The following is a 27,975-nucleotide window of genomic DNA, read 5'->3' on the forward strand; positions in this document are numbered from 1 at the left end:
CATTTTCTAACAAGTATGTCAGAAAATCTGGACCAAAGGATTTTGATGTTCTTGCTCTCTTACTTCGCCTAGGTTCATCATTAGTTAAATCCTGTTGGTCGAGACTATTACTAGTCTCTTGTGTTTGATTGTCATTAGTCTCTTGACTTTGTGTACAATCATAAGTTATTTTCTGTGAACTTAATTCCTGTCCTTTCTTGTAAGGAAAGACATGTTCAAAAACCACAGCATTCCTTGACTCTATAATAGTGTTCACATTTATATCAGGTATTTATGATTTATAAGTCAGAAACCGATATGCACTACTATTCTGAGCATAACCAATAAACACACAGTCTATTGTTTTTGGTCCAATCTTAGTCTTTTTAGGAACAGGAAAAACACCCCCACACTTTTAAGTATTTGTAGGAAGGCGATCGACCTTTCCACAATTCATAAGGAGTGCTGTTGGTTTTCTTGTGGGGTATTCTATTAAGAACAAAATTAGCAGACAATATTGCTTCCCCCCACAAGTTCTGTGGTAAACCTGAACTTAGTAACATGGCATTCAACATTTCTTTTAGGGTTCTATTCTTCCTTTTAGCAATTCCATTTTGCTGTGGAGAATAAGGGGCTGTAGTTTGGTGAATAATACCATGTTGTGCACAAAATTCATCTAATGGTGCATCATATTCACCACCCCTATCACTTCTAATATAAATCAATGAATTTTAAAACAAATTCAAGAAAAAACCAAAATAATTATGACTACTCAAGTCAGAATTAATGTTTTGACAAAATCATATCCTATAAAAAATTTTGCCTAAGAATCAAACAATTTAAAAACTCATTTGATTGTATACATTCTTGCAACTCAATAACAAATAAATGTCACTGTCATAAAAATATTTGTGATAGAAGAAAATTAAATTATCTCAAACAATGCAAGAGATACACCCCCATATTAATAAAATGGTTCATGGTTTAACAAATTCTACTACGTATGTAAAATAATTATTAATGACATCTCATGTCACATAATTCAATAATCAACATAAAAGATTTCTTAAATTACCTTCCAATTAAACGGACCGACATAATTGCATACATCTTTATGTTTATATTTCTCTGGTGTTTAAACACCCATTCAAAATTGATTAGAAATATTCAAATTAACATGCTTATGTCCAAAGTCGACATAATAATTTATCATTCCAAATCACTTGAAATTATTGTTAAGAAATAACTTAAGTTGATATCATACATGCATATCAAACGCATCAACTAAAAATAATGAATTAACAAAATAAATTAATCATGCACAATCCCATCACTTGCATCATGAAATAAAAGGATTCTCAACTCATAAATAAAATCCAACACATTTAAACTTTAAACTTCAAAATGACAAAACATACCTTCATTTAATAAGTTTGATTTGTACATAAATAAACAAATTAAATATGCATTAAAATGTTCTTGTGAATATATATATATATATATATTTTCTGACTCATGTGTAGAAACAATTCAAGACTATGAATCAACATTGTAATAAAAATAAAATTAGTTTGTAAAACTAATATTTTACTCTAGAAACAAATTCTTCCATGTATACTCATGATGAACTATGATAAAGTCAAAATAATAAACACCTTTTTACAAAGAGTTCAAAAATAAGTGGTCTACCAAACGAAACCATAAGTTACTTACAAAATTAACAGATTGTGACCGAGTCACAAAGTTACATGATTGATTAGCAAAATTAATTTTCTAGTTACTAAAACCAGAAAATAAATTACAATACAAAATAATTTTATTTTCCTTGTTACTAAAACTAGTAAAATAAAATACCGAAATAATATCTGATTACAAAAATCAGAAAACCAAACCACAAATTAATTTTCTAGTTACTTAAACCAGAAAATAAATTATAACACAAAATCATTTTATTTTTCTTGTTACTAAAACTAGAAAATACTGTAATTTTATTTTCCTTGTTACTGAAACTAGAAAATAAAATATCACAAAACTATCTGATTACAAAAATCAGAACAAACACAAAATAATTTTCTAATTACCAAAATCAGAAAATAAATTAAAACACAAAATAATTTTATTTTCTTTATTACTAAAACTAGAAAATAATATAATTTTATTTTCCTTGTTACTAATACTAGAAAAATAAAATACCAAAATAATTTTCTGTAACACCAAATAATATTCTGCAATTGTTAATGACACCAGTATATTACTACTAGTTGTCAAAGAAAAGAGACAGTATATTACTACTATCTGTCAAATAGCATAAATCACTATTTGTTTTTCCAACCAGAATATTAGTTTGAAAACACAGAAAATTAAATACAATGAAGATACCAAAAACGAGTCTGTCTTAAGATTGTTGGACAATCTTCACTGTATTTAAAAAGATTAAATTCTGTTGTGTACAAAACAACAACAAGAATAAAAGAAATAGAGAAAAGGAGAGAATATGTTTGATTACAAAAATCAAACTCGAAATAAAAAAAATAAATAAAACCACAGATTTTATTTTGTTACAAAAACAAAATTAAAATCTGATTAAATAAACAAATAAAAACAGAATAAAATTAAACAACTTACTTGGTTAATTTATTTGAATAACTTTTTTGATCAAGTCCAGTGTTTAACACTGTGTCCTTAAGACAGATTCGTCCTCTCCACGGTGCTTTCAGAATTTGGACGTCTATCTCCCAGGATGAAATGATCTTACCACAAACAATAGTAGCACTACAAATTGTTTACCTTACGAACACACTAAGTGTTTACACTCTTTCTTTCGGAAATAAAATGCAGCAAGACGAAGAATATAATTTGCAGAGGATGGAGTACGAAAAATTTGAGTTAAAATCCAAATGGGAGGCTAGTCTATTTATAGATGTAAACGTGGCTTTTGGTTTTGAATTGAGCAGGTATGAAACCAAAACAGATAGAAACGGGAAGGGCTCTGTTTAGATGAGCAATAAATCGAAAACAGTTTAATTTGAATTTTGGACCCAACCACACACGGCGCGCGCGTGTGTGGTGATTTTTGGGTCCAATGGGTCTAGCCCATTTTGCCCATAACCTCTCCCTCTAAAACACTTGGGTACCCCTTGGGGCACACCCCAAGTATCTCACCCTAAGCCTTATAAACCCTTTCAAAACTTCCCACCAAATCAATGTAGGACAAGCCAATTTACAACTTTAAGGAATTTCCACCATAACTCCATTTCCATGGAGCACACTTTGGCTTCAATTTCCCATTCACTCGGTAATGGTTTTGAGCAACCAAATATACCACGTGAATCACAACGCGGCATAGAACGCGTTACCACTTTGACCCGAGTAAATCGATACTCGGGGCCCACCTAAAAAATAGACCAAACTTGAGAAAAAATTCTGGTTTTACCCAGAATTTTTCCACCATTTCCAACAATAATATGTATGTTGCTTAAATGATAAGTATGTTCTTAATAAAACCCAAATCTTGGGTTCAAAACTTACTTACGCTATGTATAATAATTTTTATTTATTTATTTTAACATATATAAAGTTACCACGTTGCATAGGAGAAAAATGTTTTACTAAACCAATTTAAGTCTTCACTTAATAATAGTATAATATAATACGTATATTGCTTAACTGATAAGTATGTTTTTAATGAATATAAAGTTTTCACGTGGCATTAAGAGAAGAATGCTTCACTAAACCAATTTAGGCTTTCACTTAATAATAGTATAATATAATATGTATGTTGATAAAGTGGCAAGCATGTTTTTAATGAAACCCAAAGTCTTGGGTTCAAAATTTGCTTACGTTGTGTTTAATAATTTTTTTTATTTTTTATGTTAGCATATATAAAGTTGTTACGTGACATGAGGAGAAGAATGCTTCATTAAACCAATTTAGGCCTTCACTTAATAATAGTATATAGATATAGATAGATAATGGCAATTCACATCATTCGTGTCAAGTTTTTTTGTATGAATTATATATGTGTTTAGAATTTTCTTTTACAAAAAAAATATACAAAAATAGAGAGAAAATAAAATTTTTAATTTTTTTTACGTATAATTTATTAACTTTTTGACCTTTTTAATAATATTTTTATTTTTAAGCTATTTTGTGAACTTCCCCAACAAGCCCTTAGTAGGGACGCTTGGTCAGGGAACCCCAAAATGAATGAGTTATTAATAATTCAGTCTCTCATTCATATACCATTTTCATATAAGCTATAGTCTATTAAATAATTAATTCCTTCACTTTTTCTGTTTCTAACAGTCTATACATAGATGTGTGTCTGTGTGTGAGAGAGAGATAAAATTTCCTCTACATTATACATTTTCATCAATTTATGTGTTATGGTGAGTTTATTATTTTTAATATAAAATAATTTTTTATTCATACACATATAATTTGTTGTATGAATACACATATGAAGTGAAAGAGAAAGGGACAATACTGAATAGTTAAGTCAGGAAACAAAAATTATAAATTAATAAAAAAAATTTAAAATATTGATAATTAATTTTTATAATATTTTTCATTTGTTGGTAAATAATTTTCACTTAACATGTCAGATAAAAAAATTTAAAATATTGATATTTTTCTATAGATTTCATAATTTTTTCTTGAATAATATTGTAATTAAATAAGAACATTGGGTATTGCCTAGTTTGGATTACTCAGTCAAAAAAATTCAACAGAGATGGAATATTTTCCCTTGGGTCCAAAGTGGAAGAACAAAATATTTTCAAAGACCCAAAATGAAAAATTTTAATTAAAAAAAACAAAAAACCAAAGTTGAAAGTTTAATTTTTTTAAAATTCCAAATCTACCCTTTGAATTGGACAGCCTTAGGCTTTCCATATGCCTATATAAACCACACTTCCAAGCCCTACTCAAACACACCACCTTTGCTTCCTAGTTCATTTTTTCATCAAAACACTTATCATATCTCTACATCCATGGAGTTCCTATATCTCTCTGTCATTCTTGCTTTCCTCTTTATTCTCATCACCATTTTTTCTCTACGACATCGCTCCAATGATGGTGTCAAACTGCCTCCAGGCAGCTTCAGATGGCCTATTATCGGCGAAAGCATTGAATTTCTATTTGGCAAGCCAGAAAATTTCGTGAACTATGGGATGAAAAAGTACTCTCGAGAGATCTTCAAGACGAAGACTTTCGGAGAGAAAACAGCAGTCATATGTGGCCCAAATGGAAACAAGTTTCTCTCCTCCAATGAGAGAAAAATCTTCACTGGTTTCTTGCCTCATTCAAAGTAGAAGCTTTTCCTCTCATCAAAACTCGAACTAGCGGTGGCTCCATCGATTCCACCACCGTAAGTGGTGGCAGCAGTGGCGGCGGATGATGTAAAAGAAGTGATAAGGATACCTGGGTTTTTCAAGCCTGAGGCATTGCCGAGTTACTTGGGTATAATTGACTCAATTTCACAGCAACACTTGAAGACTCGTTGGAAGGCAAAGATGAATTGAAGGTCTTGTTAGAGATTTTAATAAAAAAAATAAAATTTTCCATATTTAATCATTTCATTATGGGGGCTAAATTTATTAGTTTTTTTTTTTTTTTAGATTGTACAAATTTAATAGTTTTTAAGACCTTCTTAAGTTACAAAATTAAATTTTACTATTATATTTATATTACAATATTTATTAGATTTAATTCGTTACAACTATATAGTTTGGTTTGATTATTCACAAACTATTTTTAGACATGTTTTTATTTTCCTTTTATTTTATATTTTAATCATCTATTTTTTGTTTTTTTTTCTATTTAGATACATCAAAATTAGATTCATCTAAAAAACTGAAAAAAAAATGATTAAAAATATGAAAAGGTTCATTAGAAACAAATAAAAATCTAAATAAAAATGTAACAATTTTTTGTTTGGATTTTTAGTAAATTTTTTATTTTATTTTTATATTCTAGTAAATTTATTTTATTTTTAGATACATTTAGATTAGGTGCTGTAGACACCCCATTTTTGACCGACCTTAAGACTCAGACGTCACCGATTGAGCGCTTGGTGATGTTGCATAATGTGCTCGTTCAGAAGTTTCAGAGTCGCGGCCGTAAGCCCTGCCTCCGGACTTCCGAACCCTTTTCTGTGCCTTGTCTCGGTTTGCGAACCAGACTCGGTTTTCTCTGTTTCTTTTCTTGAGGGGAGGGAGAGGTCCTGTAGACCATCTCTCAATGTCCGTAGGCTATATTTGGTGGCCGTAGGCCATTTTTCCCATTTCGGAGTCCGGTTCCCGGTTTTCGGAGCCGTCAGGCCGTGTGCCTCGGTTCGGGACCGCTTAACCATCTCCTATTGCTCTGATTTTTGGCATACATCTTATTTTCTCCCTTTTGAGGGACACTGGGGGCTGAGAAACCCACTTCGAGGTCAAATACAATTTTCGGTGCTTAACAGCCCATTTCCGGGACCCCGAACTGCGTGTTTTGGCTCCGGAACATTCATTTTGCAACGGTTTTCGCTCATTTTTGGCAGGTACCTCTGTTTTATCACAGGGAAGGTCACTGAAGGGTGGGAGGCCAGCAATTGTTGCAGCAGCCAGTTATCTCTCCTCCCGAGCCTCCCGGCGCCCGTTTTTCGCACTTCCGGGCTAATGTTGAATACCTTAGAGCTAGCGTTGCCAACTTTCGATCACATATCTGTGATCTACACATCTGAGAGGCCCCTAAAAGTTCATGGCCGGCCATTAAGGTCACCTGACCCTTTTGACCCCTTTCTTCCGGGCTAATGTTGAACCCCTTGGACCTTTTTTTCTTGAACTTTGAACCACATATCTGTGATGTACACACCTGAGAGGCCCCTAAAAGTTCATGGCCGGCCAGTAAGTCAACTTGACCCTTTTGAACCCCTCTTTCCGAGCCACTGTTGAACCCCTTGGGCCCACTTTCTTGGAATTTCAATTACATGGTTGTGTTGTACACACAAAGGCCTACCTCCCCAATACCTGGCCGGCCAGAAAATCTGGTTGACCCTTTTGACCCCTAGCCGGCCGGCTAGGGGGTGTGGCCGGCCGGCCACCTTCAGAAAAAGTGAGCGGCCGGCCGTGCTCTCCTCACTGTGCCCCTTCCAGCTGTGAGGCAATATCCCCCAGATATTTTCTGTATCCGGGGGATATTTTGGGAGAGAGTTTTGCTCTCCTTTGCACCCCCTTTTACACCCCCTTTCTTGACCTTATAACCAGCTGAGGGCCTTCTTCTTGGGGGTTAGAAAATTTGATCTTAAGAACTCCATAGCCAACTCCATCTTCATCTTCTTCAATTCTTCAAAAACCCTAAGTCCATTAGCCTCCATTCCTTCTATACCACCAAACTCTACCACCACTATCTCATTTCCAGCAGCTAGGAAGGGTTCTTGAAGGCCAAAGGAGCAGCAAATCCATCCAAGAAGCAACCAAAGTCTAGATCTTCAAGGGTAAGTTCCACTTTGATCCTTTTGACCCTTTCCTTTGATCTATTTCTAAGCCTCATTTCTTTTTGGTTTCAAGCTTCGGTCCTAACTGAAAAGGACCATATTTTGAGCTCATCATCACTTCTCATTAAAGGCTCAACCTTGTTTGAGCTCTCCATAATATACTTGCTTCATTGACCATGTTGTATGTCATGATTTTGTATGCCTTTTTTGACCTATGAGCAATTTATTTTCGAGCATGTTGTAAACTGATATGAGGCATATTTTGAGCCCCTCTTCAACATTGGAGAAGGGCTCAACATTGTTTGGTGTTTCCATATGTCACTTGTAGTTATATCCCCTATTTAGCCCCATTTTTGCATAAATTAATAGCTCTCTTTGCTTCTGTTTTTGGACCTTGGTCCGAACTGAAAGAGGTCTTATTTTGGCCTATACTTCATGTTTCATTCACACTTTTTTTCTGTTTGGTGATTATTTTATACACTTCATGTTTTAGCACCTTTTGAGCCTTATTTTGCATCATATTTTTAGCATGTTTGTATACTGATTTTGAGGCTGCCATATACTGTAAATGTTCATATTTTTGGTCCATCTTCAGTGTTGTAGGAGGAAATTTTTCAGTTTGAGTTTTGCTTATACCACTTGCTTCTTTACCCCTCTTTTGGCCCCCATTCTTGCATGCTATGCTTCCCTTACCTATGCTTGCTGTTTGGCCATGTTCATAACTGCGAAAGTGCATCTTTTGGGACTGTCTAGCTTCTGTCTTTGCATTGCATGTCCATGTTGTGCATATTTAGTATGGCTATAGGCCATTTCGGATGCCTAATGTTGCATTTCGGGTCATTTCCTTACATTTCATGTCATTTCACTTCATTTCGGGACTGTTTTCCCCCATATTTTGTTGCTGAAATTCCATTAGCATGCTTACATATCATTTTCCATGTCATTCGCATCATTTTATCATTGCCTCGGTTTGCGCGCCCGTGTGCACGCATTTCGAGGCACTTCATTTTCTGCCATCGGCATCCGATGTGAGTGTGGCTGAGGCTCACTCATGTTGGTGTAAGCCCATTTGTCATTTCCATGTCATTTTATCACTGTCTCGGTTTGCGCGCCCGTGTGCACGCATTTCGAGGCACTTCATTTTCTGCCATCAACCGGCATCCTATGTGAGTGTGGCTGAGGCTCACTCATGTTGGTATAAGCCCATATCATGTTTCCATGTCATTTGCATTGCGTATGCCATTGCCTCGGTTTGCGTGCCCGTGTGCACGCATTTCGAGGCACTTCATTTTCATCAACCGGCATCCTATGTGAGTGTGGCTGAGGCTCACTCATGTTGGTATAAGCCCATATCATGTTTCCATGTCATTTGCATTGAGTATGCCATTGCCTCGGTTTGCGTGCCCGTGTGCACGCATTTCGAGGCACTTCATTTTCATCAACCGGCATCCTATGTGAGTGTGGCTGAGGCTCACTCATGTTGGTATAAGCCCATATCATGTTTCCATGTCATTTGCATTGCGTATGCCATTGCCTCGGTTTGCGTGCCCGTGTGCACGCATTTCGAGGCACTTCATTTTCATCAACCGGCATCCTATGTGAGTGTGGCTAAGGCTCACTCATGTTGGTATAAGCCCATTTGTCATTTCCATGTCATTTGCATTGCGTATGCCATTGCCTCGGTTTGCGTGCCCGTGTGCACGCATTTCGAGGCACTTCATTTTCATCAACCGGCATCCTATGTGAGTGTGGCTGAGGCTCACTCATGTTGGTATAAGCCCATATTATGTTTTCATGTCATTCGCATCGCTTTCGCATCGCCTCGGTTTGCGTGCCAGTGTGCACGCATTTCGAGGCACTTCATTTTTATCCAACGGCATCCCATGTGAGTGTGGCTGAGGCTCACTCATGTTGGTATAAGCCCATTTGTCATTCCCATATCATTTCATCATATCATATCATTGCCTCGGTTTGCGTGCCCGCGTGCACGTACTTCGAGACACATATCATTGCCTCGATTTGCGTGCCCGCGTGCACGTACTTCGAGAAACATATCATTGCCTCGGTTTGCGTGCCCGCGTGCACGTACTTCGAGACACATATCATTGCCTCGGTTTGCGTGCCCGCGTGCACGTACTTCGAAACACATTTCATTTCATTTTCACAGCATTCTGCATTTTCTCGGTTTGCGTGCCTGCGTGCACGCATTTCGAGGCATCTCATTTCATAGCATTGTGAATGTTAGGATTGTATCTTAGTTGTCTTTCAATGCATATCATGCATATTGCATCATGTCCGGAATAGGAGTTAGCCCGGGCACGGGAAACGAGGTACATTTCGTACTCCGAGTGACGGAATGTGTCTCAATTCCCCAGTCACCGACACTCCGGATTATCCATGATGGAGTTAGGTTTTAGCTGTAGTTTCATGTGCATTCATCCTATATTGAGTTGTGCATTTCGACTCCTCGGCCATCATGCCTCGGTATGCGTGATTGGTGGCACGAGGATCGAGACATGCATATATTTGTGCAAATACATTGCTATGCCCCTTTCCTGCTCTCTGTTGCAGCAAAACGAGGAATCAGCAACTTTTTGGAACTTGGCACGCATTTCAAGAACAGGTGTAAACAGAGGCTAATCGGGGCATTCCGGTGGATTTCCACGCAAGACAGTCCGGACATGCATCATCCACCAGAAGCAAGGCAGTCCCTGGCTTGCACGCCAGTTTATTTGCTTTCTAGTTAATTCATTAATTAATTAGAATTCTGTAATATTTTGGACTGTAATATTCTTTTATTTTGGGGACTGTAATATTTGGACTATATTATTTATTCGGACCCTCCGAGTGAGGGCACAACTGTAATAAGTGTGCGTGAGTGTGATGTATGTCTTCCAACCCCACGTCTTTCTCCCTTTTATTTATCTGCTTATGATGGTTAGATTAGGGCATGTTTAAATTAGCATACAGTATGACAGCATGTTTGCATCATTCATCTGTTTTGCATGCACCGGGCTCGGCGCATCATACTAACTGCATTGTATTTTCAATTCCAAGTTGAATACATGTTAGTTGTAGCATTTCATATGCCATCTTAGAATAGCCGAGCCTACTATAGTTGCATTTTGCATGTGTTGCATTAAGCATTTTTGTATACTTAGGATCATGCATGATTTCTAATGTAGTTCCTATTTTGGCTTGGAGTACTCGGTAAGTTCTATGCTTTAGCATCCTCGCATGCGTGTGAGTGACTGCCATAAATAGCATGCTTACCATGAGGCTATGTGCTTATGTGATATATCTGCCTGAATGTCTGTGGGTGAAGGTTGAGTTGTTTAGATTGGAATAAATCATCGACTGTTTGTTTTAAGCCCACTAGATAGTGGCAAAACCATCTTTTCTAAACCCACCTGCGGGTGGTAAAATCTGCATTTTAAGCCTACTTGCGAGTAGCAAATCATCTTTCAAATAAACAAGCATGAAATGTTTTGTTCCAATTCGGGCGATCCAGTCTATACTTATATGCTGTGTGCATCACATAGTAACCTAGGCTAATAACCGGAATAAGAACACACAAAGTTTTCAAAAATAGATATCACGGTTAGTAGAGGCCGATCTTTGATCGGGCGAGCGGGGGTGCTCACGAAGTGACCTTCCCCAATCGTACCCAAGTTCCCGAGCCGAGGCAACTTTGGTGATGACGGACACGTGGCCTTTTGGCACCGAGTCAGGGTTTCCTAAATTTCCCAAAATAAAATATTTAGGTGGCGACTCTGTATCTGGCAAAGCAGTCCATGTTTGGCACTTCTTTCAAAAATCTGTTTTCTCAAAACGATTTGCCGGATTTGGACTCTTTGGTTCAGATTTAGAACCGTGACTAACACAAAGTCGAGTCCGAGCTGTAGCGAGGTCCCCCGCGGGCTTGTTACAGGTGCATACAAAAAAAAAAGTTGACTAAAATAAGAAAACAAAATTCACACAAACATAAATTAGTCAAAAAATAAATTTTTAAAAATCAAACCAAGCAGAAAATATTTTTCTAAGAGTGTGAGACTCACAAGCAAGGTTCTAAATCGTGGTATCGGGTAATGTAACGGTATCAATCGTGGAGTATCAGTATCGGTAGTATCGATCGGTACGTATCGGGAATTGGGTGTCGCGGCGGTGAAATTTTAAAAATCATTTTACAGGTTTTTCAGCTTTTTCTTTCCCGTATCAGTCCGAACCGGTGAGTATCGGCCCGTCCCGGCTTGTGTAACGGTTACAGGCCGATACGTACTGGGACTCGGCTGATACTCCTACGATTTTCAATCTCAGCGGTATACCGGTATGTATCCGTCGTGGTACCCCATTTTTCCGATATGTATCGGCCGATACGTAGCGTATCGGCCGATATTTAGAACCATGCTCACAAGACACACAAGAAAATCATGTACATGAGATATATATTGAGTTTTTACAAATATTTTTACAGACGACTTTCTATGTTATTTTACATGCATTCTTATTTCATAGGTTATGTATATCTTAATAATTTTGTTGAATAATATTGAATTGTTCCATAATATTTTTGTAACAGGTCTACCCTCTGGCCAAGACTCTAACCTTGTCGATCGCTTGCCGAATCTTTCTAGGGATGGAAAATCCAAATTGTATCGTGAGGCTGGTTCGCTATTTTGATGATGTCACCTTAGGACTGCATTCGATCATGGTGAATTTTCCTAGCACTAACTTTTATCGCGCTGGCAAAGCTGCCGATGCTATTCGGAGGGAGCTAATGGCGATGGTGAGGGAGAGGAGAGCAACCATGGTAGGCGGTAGAGGAGCTATGAAGCAAGATATACTGTATAGCGATCCCGGGTTTACCCTTGTTGTACAGTGATCCGGACATGTGTCCGTGGATGTTGGTAGTTGGTTATTATCGTGTTTACATTCATTTTTCTTCGTATTTGAGTTATAGGATGTGTTGGGCGGATTTGTTTCAGGTTGGTTGAGTTTAGAAAACCAAAACTAGTTGCCCAGATTTTTGGCCTGTACGCTCGAGCGGAGGTGTTGGCGCTCGAGCGGGGAATACATCCATCCAGTATCTTGTTGTGCAGCGTTGTACGCTCGAGCGTGGTATTGGCCGCTCGAGCGGGGTTGTCTGAGTGCCGCTCGAGCGTAGGGATTGGGAGCTCGAGCGGAGGCCTGGTTCTGCAAAAGTGCTGGGCGAGTGCATTCTGCGCTCGAGCGGGAGGTTGGCCGCTCGAGCGGAAGTCTGTGAGTGGCCGCTCGAGCGGGGTGTTTTACGCTCGAGCGGAGACCTGGGTTAAAGTCCCGAAATTGTGACTTTTCAAATCACTTTTTCACTTTCTCTTCTCTCTCTTACTTTTCCAAAATCACCATTGTTGAGCCTCTCACTCTAGACTCTACCTTCTCTCTAGGTTTTGATCTAGTAGGAGTGACTTACTCACCTTTGGCCTTTACAAAAAAGTTGTTGATCGTCGAGGGCTTCATTTTAATCTGAAAATCTCGGGTTTTGGAGCACGTTGGGTTTTGTCGTCTTCTCCTTTGGAACTCCAAATTTGAGGTAGGGATAACCTACTCCTCTCTATGGGTTTTGTCTTTAAATTTTGGTATTTTGAGATGTTGGGCTTGGTTTGGTAATTTGGTGAAAGTTTGGAGCTTTTGTGTAATTTTACAAAAGTTGGGGTTTTATTCATAATAAACCTAGATGCATGTTTGGCATAGAAAAATGGAATGATTGTTGAATCATTGATGAAAATGGGACCTAAGGGTTGAAATGGTAATTATGGAAAATGGCCTAATTACATTGTTTAATTAAGTGGGATAATTAATTGGTGAGAAATGAGGAAATGAAATGTTGATTGAATATCCATTTGTGCATTTATTTTCTGTTTTAGAAATAACTGCTTTGGGCTATTGGTGGAGGATAGTCGAGATTGTTGTAGACAATGCATGATGATTAGGTAAACGGAAACTAATCAATGGAATGTGTCATGGAACTTGACGGTTGATAGAATACATTAATTGTGTGTATTGTGTGATTGTATATAGAACCAATGTGTTTATATAGGTTATGTGTAGAGGAGGAGATAGGGGATGTACTCCGCGGTTTAGGGGAAGATAGGGGATGTACCTCTAAACCGGATAGGTATTGGGAGGAGATAGGGGATGAACTCCGTAGACAGAGCTCATATGCTTGTCTAGAGAAGTGAAGATAGAGCTCATATGCTTATCTTTGTGAAGTGTGGATACAGCTTGTATGCTTATCTGTGGGTATTGTTGATATACATATCTGTTGTAGAGTGTGGATACAGCTTGTATGCTTATCTGTGGATATTGTTGATATACATATCTGTTGAGAATGTGGATATAGCTTTTATGCTTACCTGAATGTGAGATATAGTTTTTATACATATCTGTGGAAATGATGATAGAGCTAGCATGCTTATCTGTTGAAAAAGGGAAAATGAAAAGTAATTGGGACTTGTAAGTCGTTGACATAAATATGTAATTTATGTGATTGTATCAGTGTTGACCAACTATCAATTGCTAATGTTTTAGTCATTGTCCATGGTTGGTTTAGTGTATTTCTACTGGGCTGTGGCTCACCCTATATGGGAATATCATTTTCAGGTGCAGGAAGCATGCCACCTCCAAGGACATAGCTTGGGAGGCTAGAGGCGGACATAGTGTAGTTGTTTTACTTTTGATGTATTACATGTAACTTCAAGCCAAGGGCTTAATGTGTAAACGAGTAGTACTCTTTTGTTGAAACCAAGTGTTAACTTGGAAAGCTGTAAGCCCGTAGGGCATTTTGTTTTGATGTTAACATGTAATACTTATGTAATGAAACTCAATGAAATAAAGGAATGTGGTTAGTTTAATGTTATTATTTTGAGGGCGTTACATACTGTCTCATATGATCGTTGTGAGTGATCCAACTGGGAAGGGTATGGGTGAGGCTGAGATTGCTGATAAAATGATGGGTTTGTTGGTGGCTGGTTATGCCAATGTGGCTGTCACCATTTCTTTCTTCATGAAGTTTGTGGGAGAAAGTCCAGACATCTACAATAAGGTCCTATTAGGTAATGACTTTGTTACATAGTTTTCTATGAAAGAATTATGTGATTGTGGCATTTTTAAAATTATAAGTTACTATTATTATTATTATTATTATTATTATTATTATTATTATTATTATTATTATTATTATTATTATTATTATTATTATTATTATTTTGTGTAAATTTTTTTGTTTGTATAATAAAATTCTTTTGGATTGTAATTAAGGTAGTTAGCAGTTGACATGTGCGATACATAGGATAGAAGAATTTTTTTTTTCTAATCATAAATATTTCCTAAATTTTAGTTAAATTATTTATGTGTATACACACATATAAAATTATTTAAAAAATATATTTATTTTGTGATGTGAAAGAATAATCTTATTTATGTGTATACATACATATAAAATTAATTTTTTAATAATAAATTTGTGAATAGAGTGAACCAACTATATTATATATATATATATATATATATATATATCATATTTATTATAAATAATGGAATTTGTGTTGACAAATTTAAAACCAAACATTGATCAAATTTAAAATAATATTGTTCATTCTCCTAAAATTTTGCGGACTATACTGATGCTGTTCGAGTTTCATGTTGCAATTAATTTGTGTTTTTACATATTTGAAATGCAGAGCAATTGGAGATCTCAAAAGATAAAAAGACAGGAGAACTGTTAGACTGGAATGACATGTCGAAAATGAAATACTCATGGAATGTAATGTGTGAAGTGATGAGAGTTGTTCCACCTCGACAAGGAACCTTCAAAGAAATCTTAACTGACTTCACATATGCTGGTTACACAATTCCAAAGGGCTGGAAGGTGTGTAAACATATATCAAATGAAGCTTGTGTATATCTTTTCAGGCTAGCTCATTATTCAATGATATAGAACTGTCACATCATCTTTTGTTCTAACTACTTGTAAAAATAAAATGAGATTTGACATCCTATCTTTTAATCTCGTTGAGAAGATAGGTTTCGCATGAATGGAATCTTGGGTCTCGTTTTTTTCTTGTTGGTTGTTAGGTAGGTGTATAGGCTTAGGATGGCCAAGTGTTCCCAACTTTTCAACCGTTACTCTTTAGCCTATGGTTTTTAATTTTCTTTCTCTAAAATTATATATATATATATATATATATATGTGAGACATAACTATTTTTGTAGTCACCTTTTTTTTTTCTTTTGCTTTTTCTATTTTAAGAAAACTCCTAACAACTTTGTTACCATGGTAGATTGATCATAAGTGGTTAGAACAAAAGATAATATATAATTTTAAAATGCTAAATAATTTTCTCTTAGTTATCATCACAACTAATTTGTGAGTGTTGTTTGTAGGTATATTGGACAGTTAACACAACAAACAAGAACTCTAAGTACTTTCGGGATCTAGAAAAATTTGATCCGTCAAGGTACAAAGGCAGAGAAGCACCGGCTCCATACACAAATGTGCCATTTGGAGGTGGGCCTGGACTTTGCCCTAGAAAAGAGTATGCTTGGTTAGTGGTGCTAACCTTCATCCACAATAATGGGAGGTACTTTCTCCAAAGGAGAATGTTTTAGGTGACATGGTGCCAATGCCAGAAAAAGGAGTTCCAATTCACCTCCACCCCTATTAGTTTTTTTGAATAATGCTAAACAAATAAATTTTTCACAAAAAATAATTGTGATCTTTTGTAATTTTTTTTGTTTGGAGTCAAAACATACATTATTGTGACTCAAAATTTCAAAAATGTTTCTATTATTTCATTTTGTATGAATTTTACGCATAAAAATTCTATACTTAAAAAACTTTTCTAGTATTTATTCATATATGTGATAAACTTTTTATGCCATTCAATTTGGACTTCATTGATCCACCTGATACTATGAGCAATGCCATAACATTTGTGCAGTCTTAATTCACACAAACACTACGACAGATAAGGTTTTTAGGATTTAATTTTTAAAAACTTTTAAAAGTGAAAATTTTATTATAAAATTTTTGTTGTGATAATTCAAAAAGGCACCTCTATAGTCATTTTGTTTCAACAATACCTTCCACAAGAAGCCAAATGTGTGTGTTTGAGACAAAGCTCACAAATAACATTTTTCCTTAAATTTGTTAGAATTTTAAATTAAATCACAAACTTTTTTGCTAAAGTTGTTAAGCCACAGCTCAAGATAAAGTCATAAGCCAAGTCTCAACCTATAGAGCTACAGTAGTTACAGACCAAGCAGCTCCAGCTCAAGCAGCTCAATAAGTTGGTCAAGCCATCTGCAGCAAATGCTCAAGGGATGAGCACGTTTATGAAGTTGAGGAGGTTACAATCCACTTGTGGTGGTTAGACAAATCTGTTAGGAAGTTATATAAATGTAACCATGGTTAGTTATAGCGACTCCGATTTTGACCTGGCATTTTATTATGTTCCGGACTCTGGTTTCATGATTCAACGTTGTTGTTTATTTCTTTTTTCCCTTGTTGTTCTTTGGATTGGTCATTTGGATTGTAGTTGTGTGTTTGGAACATGTTATTTGCTTGCTTTTCCAAACCTTTGTTGCTCAGATTTTTGCTCCTCCGCTTGAGCGGCCATTCTAGCGCTCGAACGGGCTCTGCAAATTTTGGTCCTCCGCTCTAGCGGCACTTCTTGCGCTCGAGCGAGCTTTGCTAACTTTCAGTACTTTGTAGGTTTGCAAAACTACTGGAAAAGTGTTTTCTATGCTCGAGCGGCATGGGTGGGCGCTCAAGCTGCTTTCCTTGCGCTCGAGCATTGGTCTGTTGTCTGCAAAACTTATAGATGTGTGTTTTCTATGCTTGAGCGCCACTTCTTGCGCTCGAGTAGCGAGCGTCTTATTTAGTATGTCTTGGCGCTCGAGCGGTCTTTCTTGCTCAAGCGGAATTACTTTGTGTCTGACGCTTGAGCGTCAACTCTTCTGCTTGAGCGGACTGTGCGTATATCTGATCGCAAAAATGACTTTTTACATCACTTTTTCAGATATTTTCTTCCAAAAACCTAAAGTTGAGACCCTCTCTCTCTAAAACACACACACACACTCTCTCTCTCTCTCTCTCTCTCTCTACATTTTCACCTACTTCTAGTGATTTCCTCACCCTAATCTATTTGAGAAAAAGGTAGAGCGTCTCTAGATCTTCGTTTTGATTCGAACAAAGTTGGGTTTGTGCATCTTTGGAGTTTCACCCTTGCTTTGCTCGTCTTCTTTTCTTGAGGTAGGGATTTTCTACACTTTCATATGGTTTTGAGCTTAGCTATTTGTCGTTGTGTAACAATGATAGGATTTGGGAGTAGTTTGAACAAACCTAGGGTTTGGGTGTGAAATAAAAAGAGGGGTTTTTTGGTGAATGTGAAATAAATGAGTATGGAGTTTGAATATGAGGTTATATTGTGTAAAATTGTTGATTTTGGTACTTGGGTCGATATTTGGAAAAAGGAGAGTTTTGCTCTAATTGGATTAAATTGTTATTTTGTACAAATAACTAAAATTGACATTGGTAATGTGAAATTGGATGATTATTGATATATGTGGTAGAGTCGGACACGTGTTGTCTCTTACCTATGGAAGTTTGAATAATTTATCTGTTGAGAAGATTGTATATTTGCCTAGAAATATTTGTATTGGGCTATCGGTGGAGAATAGCTATGATTGTTATAGAAATTGCATGAGGATTAGGTGAATTGGAACTAATCTAATGTTGGTTGTCATTGAATGTGACTATGCTTTAAATACATTGTATATGTATGATTTTTGGGAGAAGAAAGAGGATATACTCCACTGTTTGAGAGGAGATAGGGGATGGACTCCATTGAAATTAAGTTGGCCGGAGTGTCCAAGGTGAAAGTCCCGAAATCTTGTATATACATGGGTGCCGATCCCGCGGACGAAATTTCTGTAAAATGGCAGATTGAAGTGTTTGTGTGGTAATTACGTTGATTTGATAACCATTGAGTTATAGTCTTAGTTGAGTTGTTTAAAGATAATGAAATTGGCTCATGAATTGAGAAGAATAGATTAACTTGAAATAAATTGAAGGAAAGTGGAATAAGATACGAACTTGGTATTTCTTGATAATAAAACAAAATGAAAATGTTTTGTTACATACATTGTATACGCACATTATACTTATATCTTTATTAAATCTCATATATTGTGTTAGATTATTCCTGCTGGGCTTTGGCTCAGCCAATTTGGAAAAAACTATTTTCAAGTGCTGGTGACATGCCTCCGCCAAGGCAATAGGTCGGAGTGACTTTTGGGGAGCAAAAGCTCTTTATTTTGTTGTATTCTTTTTGTATAGCCAAGGGCTTTAACTGTATTAGGCTCATTTTGTTATAACCAAGCAATGTCTTGGAAATATGTAAGCCTATAGGGCATATTATTACCTGTTTAATTTTCAATTCTCCTATCATTGTAATACATGTTGTAGATTCAGGATGAACATTTGTGAATGTATGTTGCATGTGTTATTTGTTGTATATGAACTTTGAGAATGAAAACAAATTATTCCTATTATCATTCTGCTTATGGGTTGTATTTATTGTATAAGTTTTGGGGGCGTCACAAGTTAGTTGATGTATTAAGTTAGGCAGTTACAGTAATTGTATAAAGAGGCATAGTTGTATTGATTGAAAAAATATGGGAATAAAAGATGATCTTCTTCAAACTCTTTTATGGTGTTAGAGCCTAAAAAGCTCCTAAGAGCATTGTATCTTTAACAAGATACAATAATGGCTGTAAACCTGCAAGAAGTTGCTGTAACAATAGCAGCTATATCATCTTCTACAATTCCTTCAAACATTTCTGTGTTGCCTTCCAATCTCACTCTTCTTATTTCAAATCTAAACTCATTTGTTCTAACCAAGCTTGATTCAACAAATTATATCATTTGGAAGAGTTAATTTCAGAATTATTAAGAGCTACAAAGCTTGTAGGCTATGTTGATGGTTCAGAAATCTATCCTCCTTTCACAATCAGTGATGTAAATGGTAATCCTATTCCAAATCCTGTATAGACTCATTGGATCACCATTGATGCACATTTGTTGAGTTGTATTACTACTGTATTGTTATCATCTATCTTCACTTATGTTTTGCACTGTGGTACAAGTTCAAAGGTATGGACTACACTAGCCACTCAATTTACATATCTTTCTCGATCTCATATACATCAGCTAAAGAACAAACTCAATCATATTACAAAGAAGAATCTTATTATGGAAGACTATTTGAATCAAATCAAGACTATTTCTGATCAGTTGAGTTTGGCTAGTTCACCAATTGAAGATAAGGATTTAGTTTTTCTCACCTTAAATGGTTTACCTGATAAATATAATGCTTTCAAAACCACTATTCGAGCCAGATCTAATCCTATCTCTATTGTTGCCGTATCTGCTTTACAATGCTCAGAATCTATTCATATTGAAACCTCTTTTAAGCAAACACAGGCCTTTGACCTTCCTTTTGCTTATGCTGCTATACGAGGGAGTTATAAAGGTGGCTTCAAAGGATCTCAGAGAGGTGGATATCGAGGCCATGGCTCATTTAGATCGAAACGATGGCAACGATAGCAGATTTTCTCAGAACAGAGGTCGAGGAGGTGGAGGCAGAACATCTTCTCCAAATCAATCCTCTACTATTGGACCTTTGTTCTGTCAAATCTATGGAAAGCCTAATCATTCAGCTTTGGAATGTTGGCATAGATTGGGCTCAACTTTTCAAGCACCTTCACCTTCTTCTTTTTCTGTGTCTAGATCTCATCCCAGGGCTTATGTTGCATCATCACCCACAAAATTTTGTTTATCATTCTCCTACTACTTCTCAAGATAGTTCTGCTTGGTTTTTAGATTCTGTTGCTACAAATCACTTTACTAATGATCTCAACAAGTTGAGTACCTACCAACCATGTCATGGTCCTGATCAAGTCACTGTGGGAGGTGGTTCTACATTGCCTATTCATCATACTGGTAATGGCATACTTTCTATCCCAACTATGCCTTTCACACTTAGCAATTTGTTACATGTTCCATCTATTTCTTCAAATCTTTTTTCTGTTCATCAATTGATTGCTGACAACAGGTGGACAATTACTTTTGATGTTGATTCCTTTGTTATATAAGACAAGGTTATCAAAAAGGTTCTTTATAAAGGATGCCATTCTAATGGTCTTTATCATCTACCGGCTTCAGCTACTTCTTCATTTGCTTATAGACCTGCGATCTGTCTTCATTGTTCCACTACTGCTACTGCTCATCTTGATTCTCTTTGGCATTTTAGATTAGGATATCCTTCATCCAAGAAGTTGCACTTTCTTGTTTCTCAGCATCATTTACCTACTATTGCTCCTACTGTTGATACAAATAAATTGTGCCCACATTGTTGCGTGTCTAAGAGTCATAGGTTGCCATTTAGTCTTTCTAATTCCTCTGTTAATCAACCTTTAGCTCTAATCCATTCTGATGTATGGGGACCATTTACTCCTTCTCTTTCTAATTATAAATACTATGTTCTTTTCATTGATGCCTTTAGCAAATTCACATGGTTATTTCCTCTGTCTTACAAGAGTGAAGTTTTCTCCAAGTTTATTGAATTTAAGGCTTTTGTGGAACCACAGTTTAACACCAAACTTAAAATTCTAAAAAAGTGATAATGGGGGAGAATATTTGCCTACTAAATTTCAGAATTTTCTTAAAACTAACGGTATTGAACATTAGCTCACTTGTCCTCATACTCTTGCTCAAAATGGGGTAACTGAGAGGAAGCACCGACATTTGATTGAAACCACTATCACTTTCATGCATCGGTCTTCTCTTCCCATAAAATTTTGGTTTGATGCTTTTCCTACTTCTGTTTTTCTCATTAACGGACATCCTACTTATAACCTTGACAATCTCGCTCCTTTTGAAGTATTGTTTAAACATTCTCCTGATTATAATTTTTTGAAGGTTTTTGGATGTAGGTGTTATCATTGGCTTCGACCTTATACCACACACAAACTTCAACAAAGATCAATTCCTTAAGTTTTTCTTGGCTATCGGCCTTCTACAAAGGGCTATAGATGTCTTGATGTGTCCAGTGGCCACCTTTATGTTTCTAGGCATGTTCTCTTTGATGAAATCACTTTCCTTTTTCAGAACTCATTTCTCTATGCTATTATTCCAGCTCCTACTTTACTTCAACTTCACACTTTCTTTTGGCCTCCAACCAGTCCTGTCTTACACTCTCTGTTAGCTACTTCTGGTTTGTCTAGAGTCCCTACAATTCCTCCATCTGCAGTACCTACAGCTGCAGGTTTTTTTGCAGACCCTATAGTGCCTACATCTGCAGTACCTACATCTACCGCTTCTACGGTCCCTATTTCTGCTTCTGTTGCAGCACCTGTCCATCCTATTTCTGCAGTACCTGTCTCTTATTACCTAGCTTCTTTCCCTGTGTCTCCTTCTCCTATCCCTCTTTCCTCTATTTCTATAGATTTGCCTCTCAACATGCCTTCCCAAAGTAACCATCTTATGCTTACCAGGTCTAAGACCAAGCCTGTCTCAATGGTAAACTGCAATGCTGGATGAGTTTCAAGCATCACAAAAACAAGCCACATGGTCTCTTATGCGATTACCTCATGGTAAATCTACTATTGGTTCTAAATAGGGGTACAAAATCAAGAAAAATTCAAATGGCACTATTGCAAGATATAAGGCCCGTTTGGTTGCTAAGGGTTTCTTCCAAACAGAGGGCATTGATTTTCATGAGACATTTAGTCCTGTGGCCAAACAGCAAACTATCAGAGTTCTTTTAACCTTGGCTCTCCATTTCCAATGCCCCATCAAGCAATTTGATATCTCCAATGCTTTTCTTCATAGAGTCCTTGAGGCGGAAGTCTATATGCATCAACCTCAAGGCTTCATTGATGCCTCTTCTCCTTATCTTGTTTGTAAGCTTCACAAGTCTCTTTATAGGCTTAAACAAGCCCTAAGGGCTTGGTATTCCACATTCTCCACATTTCTTCAGTCTCATGGCTTTTTTTCCAGTCACTGTGTTTTCTCTCTATTTGTTAAGAAAACTGCATCTTCTATTCTTATTTTACTCATCTATATGGATGATATACTTTTAACTAGCAGTGATTCTTCTTCTATTGCTCTGCTTGTTGAGCAAATGCACTCCACTTTTGCCGTAAAAGAGCTTGGGTTTATCAACTACTTTCTTGGCATTTCAGTCGCTTCTTCCTCTCTCAGCACAAATATGCTACTGAGATCCTTGCCAAAGCTGGCATGTCTGCCTGTAAATCCTATTCCTCATGGCTTTTAAACATATTGATACCTCTATTGATATCCCATTTTCTAATCATTCTCTTTACTGAAGCATTGTTGGTGCTCTTCAATACTTAACTATAACTCATCCTGATCTTTCCTTTGCTGTGTGAACTATGCTTTCTAGTTTAAAAATCTCCCTCTTGTTAGTCATTTTGCTCATGTTATACGCCTTCTGAGATATCTTAAAGGTACTCTCAATCTTGGGCTTCACTTTAGTCCTGGTACTCTCATTCTTCAAGTTTACTTTGACTCTCAATCTACTACCGACTATTATGTTTTCCTTGGTCCCAATTTGATCCCTTGGTTTGCTAAACAGTAGCCCACTATGGCTCACTCTTCTACTGAGGCCGAATATCGAGCCTTAGCTCAAATAGCAGTAGAGCTCAGTTAGCTTACCATGCTCTTATCCGATCTTCACATTGTAGTTCCTTCACCTACTTTGTGGTGTGATAATCTATCTGCTATCTCTCTTTCCTCTAATCCTGTCTTCCATGCTCGAACCAAACACATAGAAGTTTATTACCATTATATTTGAGCGCGATTCGTAGCTAAACAGCTCAACATTTGTCACATTTCAACTTCTGATCAATTAACCGATATTTTCACAAAACCCCTTTTCACTCAGCGTTTTAATACTTATAATCCAAGCTTATGATCCTGCAGGCTCCCTAGGAGTGTAAAATGACCCGTGGCTCGGGGTGGACTGGACCCGTTTGGGCCCGGCCTTGAGCCCAGCCCAAGCCCCTAGGCCTGGGCCATCATTTTGAAGCCCGACCTGGCTTATGGGCCTGATCCATCAACCCGTTTAAGGCCCACTCACAGCCTGGCCTGCCAAGGCCCAGTGTATTTTTTAGTGGAAAATGATAAAATTTTGGTAGAAAAAGTTAAAAAAAAAAAAATGATCAGGCCCTCCCAAGCCCTGGGCCAGGCCCTCCCAAGCCCTGGGCCAGGCCCTGAGGCCAAGACTAGACCAAGGCTCGAATACCCCTTGGGCATGGGCCTAATTTTTTGACCTGTGAGCTAGCCTGGACCGTGGCCTGACTCTAATTTTGATAGGAGCCTGTGAGGCCTGACATAGGTCGGGCGGGGCCAGATTTACACCCCTAAGGCTCCCCTACGCTTGAGGGGGCATGTTAAGCCACAGCTCAAGACAGAGTCACAAGCCAAGTCTCAGCCTACAAAGCTACAACAGTTACAGCTCAAGTAGCTCAAGGAGTTGGTCAAGCCATCTGCAGCTAATGCTCAAGGGATGAGCACGTGTATGAAGTTAAGGAGGTTACAATCCATTTGTGGTGGTTAGACAAATCTGTTAGGAAGTTATATAAACATAACCAGGGTTAGTTAGTTGATATATTGAGTTAAGCAGTTACAATAATTATATAAAGAGGCACAGTTGTATTGATTGAAAATATATGGAAATAAAAGATGGTCTTCTTCAAACTCTTTTAACTTTAAATATATTAATTATTATTTTTTCTTTACACCCACTATAGACATATTGGATCTTGAACCTTATGAAGGAACACACTTGTATATTATAGAAGGTGAGTATAAAGAAATTAGAGTTGTATTTAAAACTAACCCCTATTTTGTTTCTATTTGTGCTGGGTTTAAAATGAACAAGTTAAAATATGCAAATGAAAATTTAAAGTATAGAAAAGAAAAAAAAAAACATATAGTTGTGTTTTTGAATATTTTTAAAAATTATTATATCAGACATGTACAATTGTGTTAATAAATGTCGTCCCATCTGTGCCACCAATCTAAAAGCACTCGTATCGACTCTTTCTTAAGCTATGATGCAGCTTTAACACCTAGGCTTTGTCTATTGATGTAATTCTCTTTGTATGTTTTTGCTTTCATTAATATACTCTATTTTTTGTACCAATAAAAAAAAAATACTCCGGCATTTATGTTGGTATCCACCAATCATAACAAAATAATCTACCTTTGACAATAAGATAGACTTCAAACTAGACCTTTGTAATTTAATATCTTCGGCAATAAAGTTATTGTAAATCTTAATTTATTCAATATTTCTTGGGATCATATGAAATCTTATTTTTCTCATAATATTGTTAGGTATTTTTCATTTTAACTTCTTCCAGTTGAATAACATATTATCAAATCACTAGTTTTGACACTTTGCATTTAGAAAATGACACTATAAGCTTTAGAAAAGCCGCAATTAGATTAGACAACATTTATTGTTAAAATGTCCACTATCTTATCTTTCCAACCATTTATAATAGCATTTTCATAAATGTTGTCGAATATTTGTCAGCAAGACTTAGTAAACTTCAATTCGTCAGCGTTAACAGCGACATGACGTCACATGCCATTTATTTGTATGCTATCAAAAATACTTTTGTTACAAAAAGTGCCTTTATTATATTTTTAGTAACGAAAATTTGACATTAGTGATGAATTATTATACTTTTGGGGCTAACTTTTTTGTCTCAAAAAATAAAGCATTTTGAGACCAAATTATTGTGTCTCTAAAAGTTTATTTATTAGTGACATTTTCAAAATTTTGTCGCTAAAAATCTTATTTTTGACTTTTCGGCATGACCTTTTAGCAACTATCCTCACGATGATAGAAATTGATCCCTAAATGTGTTTTGCAACGAAATTTTTACCCACAAATTTGGTCTCTAAGACTTATATATTGTGGTGCTAGAAACACCATCTTCTCTTTTGTTTTCTTTTTTATTTTTAATTGAATGGCATTATAAAAAGTAAATCAAAAAAAAAAAGAAAAGAAAAGAAAAGAAAAGAAAAGAAAAAAACTCACAGTGGCATTTTTGTATTTGAGTTATTAACATTTTTAGAAGCTTGCAGCAAGCCAAACTGCAAACTAAAATGCTAAAATCAAATTTCGACACATTATTTTTTATTATTTTTATTTTTCTTACATTTTATGTTTCTATTTTACCACTCTTTATATCATATAAATATTGTTCCTCTATTTTATAATAATTGTTTATTTCTCCTCTCTTTTAATTTAATTATTGAGACAATAAACCAATATAAGTGAGTTAGTGGGCTCCACGAAAATCATGTTTAGTTGGACAAAAAAATGAGGTGAGACTATCATTTTTTTATGATGGTTTATATCACTAATCCAATTCCATGAGAGTGGTGGTTAAAGTAAAAGACTATTTATTTATTTATTTATTTTTTTGATCAGCGAAGAAAAGAGCTTTATTGATGAAACAAAAGAATTACATCAATAAAGAAGGGGAAAGGGGAGCCAGAAGTTACAAGACAAAAATAACAAAGTTATCTTGTATCTTACATCCTGAGTCTAATATCTCCACACTAGCAATTTCATCACTCACAATATTACTATAGTCTTAATCCCAATTTGCATAATCCAGCGATAAGCATGGCTTTAGGTCCTTTTGTTGGATTTGTACAATACAAAAAAAGATTTGGAGCAAAAAAAAAAAAAAAAAACAGTGGGAATGTTTTGTTACTTACACTAAGCGTGAGAATTGGATAAACAAAATTACAAAATAATGAAAAATTTACATTTCATTTTCTCTTCTCTTCTTCCTCCTTTCTTCTACATCCTCTCCCTTCCTTACCTCTGCAACTTGCTGACCGTCATCACCACCACCCCTCCGCAATCACACCATCCCCTTCTCACTGCCCCTATCCACAACCACCAAATTATGATTCTCGAGTATTAACACAATTACATACACTCATTAATTAATCACAGTTTAACATTGAACATTGAAACCCCATACATCCACTAATGTAACAAACACTTGAAACCAATTTTATTTTTTATTTTTTTAACATACTTCAATAAACATTTTTAAAACATCCACAATGATGCTACAAAGAGTGAATTACATACAAGAAGATACCACAAATTTTGAATACAAAAAATCCCAGACTTCACTTAGTTTTCATCATATAAAATACACTATGATTCAATATTTTTAACACAATGAATTTAATACAAGAGAACACAAAGGCTTCGTTTAGGAAGTTGCTATTTTAGTAGGCTATTATAGTAGGCTAAAATTTTTGTGTTTGGGAAGATGATTGAATTTTTTTGTGATTGGATGTGATGTTTGTGAGAGAAAAAGTGAAATGATTATGGGTTTGATGTGATATTTTGTCTTATTAGCTATTTTAGCCTATTTTGTCATTTTGTGAATTTTAGCCTAAACTAGGCTATTTTTTTTTCTTGCCAAACACCCCCAAATTTTCAATATAGGAACTGAAGAATACAACTCTATTGGAGCACCCATAGACTAATTTTGATACAAATCTCACTTTTATAACTTTTTGTCGTATAACACACTTTAACACATATTTTTTAACACATACAATGTGCATGGTCTAAGAATGAATTAGATACAAAACACAGCACAAATTTTGAATATTATCACTTTTTGTCGTTTAATGCACTTTAACAAATATTTTTAATACACAACCAATGAGAATGCTTCAAAAGTGCCAAAATTGAGAGAACAAGACCAATGACACATATATTTTGCATGATCACACTACTAAAAATCAAAACTTTTGTGATGGTCTTAAACGTCGCAAAAGATTCGCATATCGTTGCAAAAGACTTTTTGCGACGGAGTAGCGACGGGAAATGTAGGGTGATGAAAGGGGGCGTGACAAAAAGTATTTGCGACATTTACAAACCGTCTCTTTCTTGTGGTGACGGCTAATCAATGGTTTTTACAATGGTTTAACCTGACAAAAAAAAAAGGAAAAAAAACTTCACTTTTAGTGAGGATGTTGGTTGTCGTTGCAAAAACCTTTTCTAGTGACGGTATTTGACGTTGTGAAAAGTATTATTAGCGACAGTTTAAAATGTTGCAAAAAAAAGTAGAATTAAATTAATACTATATTTGCGACAGTTTAAACCATCGCTAAAGATTTGAGCTAATATGTATATGCAAAAGTTTAACCCGTTACTAATAAAATATAAGGAAATGGTGATTACATTAGCGACGGTTTATTATTTTCGCAATAAAATTATTTTCATAAAATCAATATATATTTTATTAATTAATTCCACGTACAAATTATTAATATTTTTTAAAATAAGATACACCCACTTCCACACACATCTACATCTACATTCACATTCACATTCACAAAATCA

The 27,975-nt window shown here is 36.0% G+C and overlaps 1 protein-coding gene and 1 pseudogene across 2 annotated transcripts in view; both read left to right on the forward strand.

The window, feature by feature from the left end:
• LOC114265851 (putative ribose-5-phosphate isomerase 4, chloroplastic) overlaps nt 1-27,975 on the forward strand; it is a 260,134-nt gene that overhangs the window by 92,589 nt on the left and 139,570 nt on the right. The window lies entirely within an intron of this gene.
• Nucleotides 4,971-16,155, forward strand: LOC114265926 (beta-amyrin 28-monooxygenase-like; annotated as a pseudogene).

Source organism: Camellia sinensis, chromosome 9 (assembly GCF_055761805.1).
Source record: "Camellia sinensis isolate YWXY chromosome 9, ASM5576180v1, whole genome shotgun sequence".
Classification (NCBI taxonomy): Eukaryota; Viridiplantae; Streptophyta; class Magnoliopsida; order Ericales; family Theaceae; genus Camellia; species Camellia sinensis.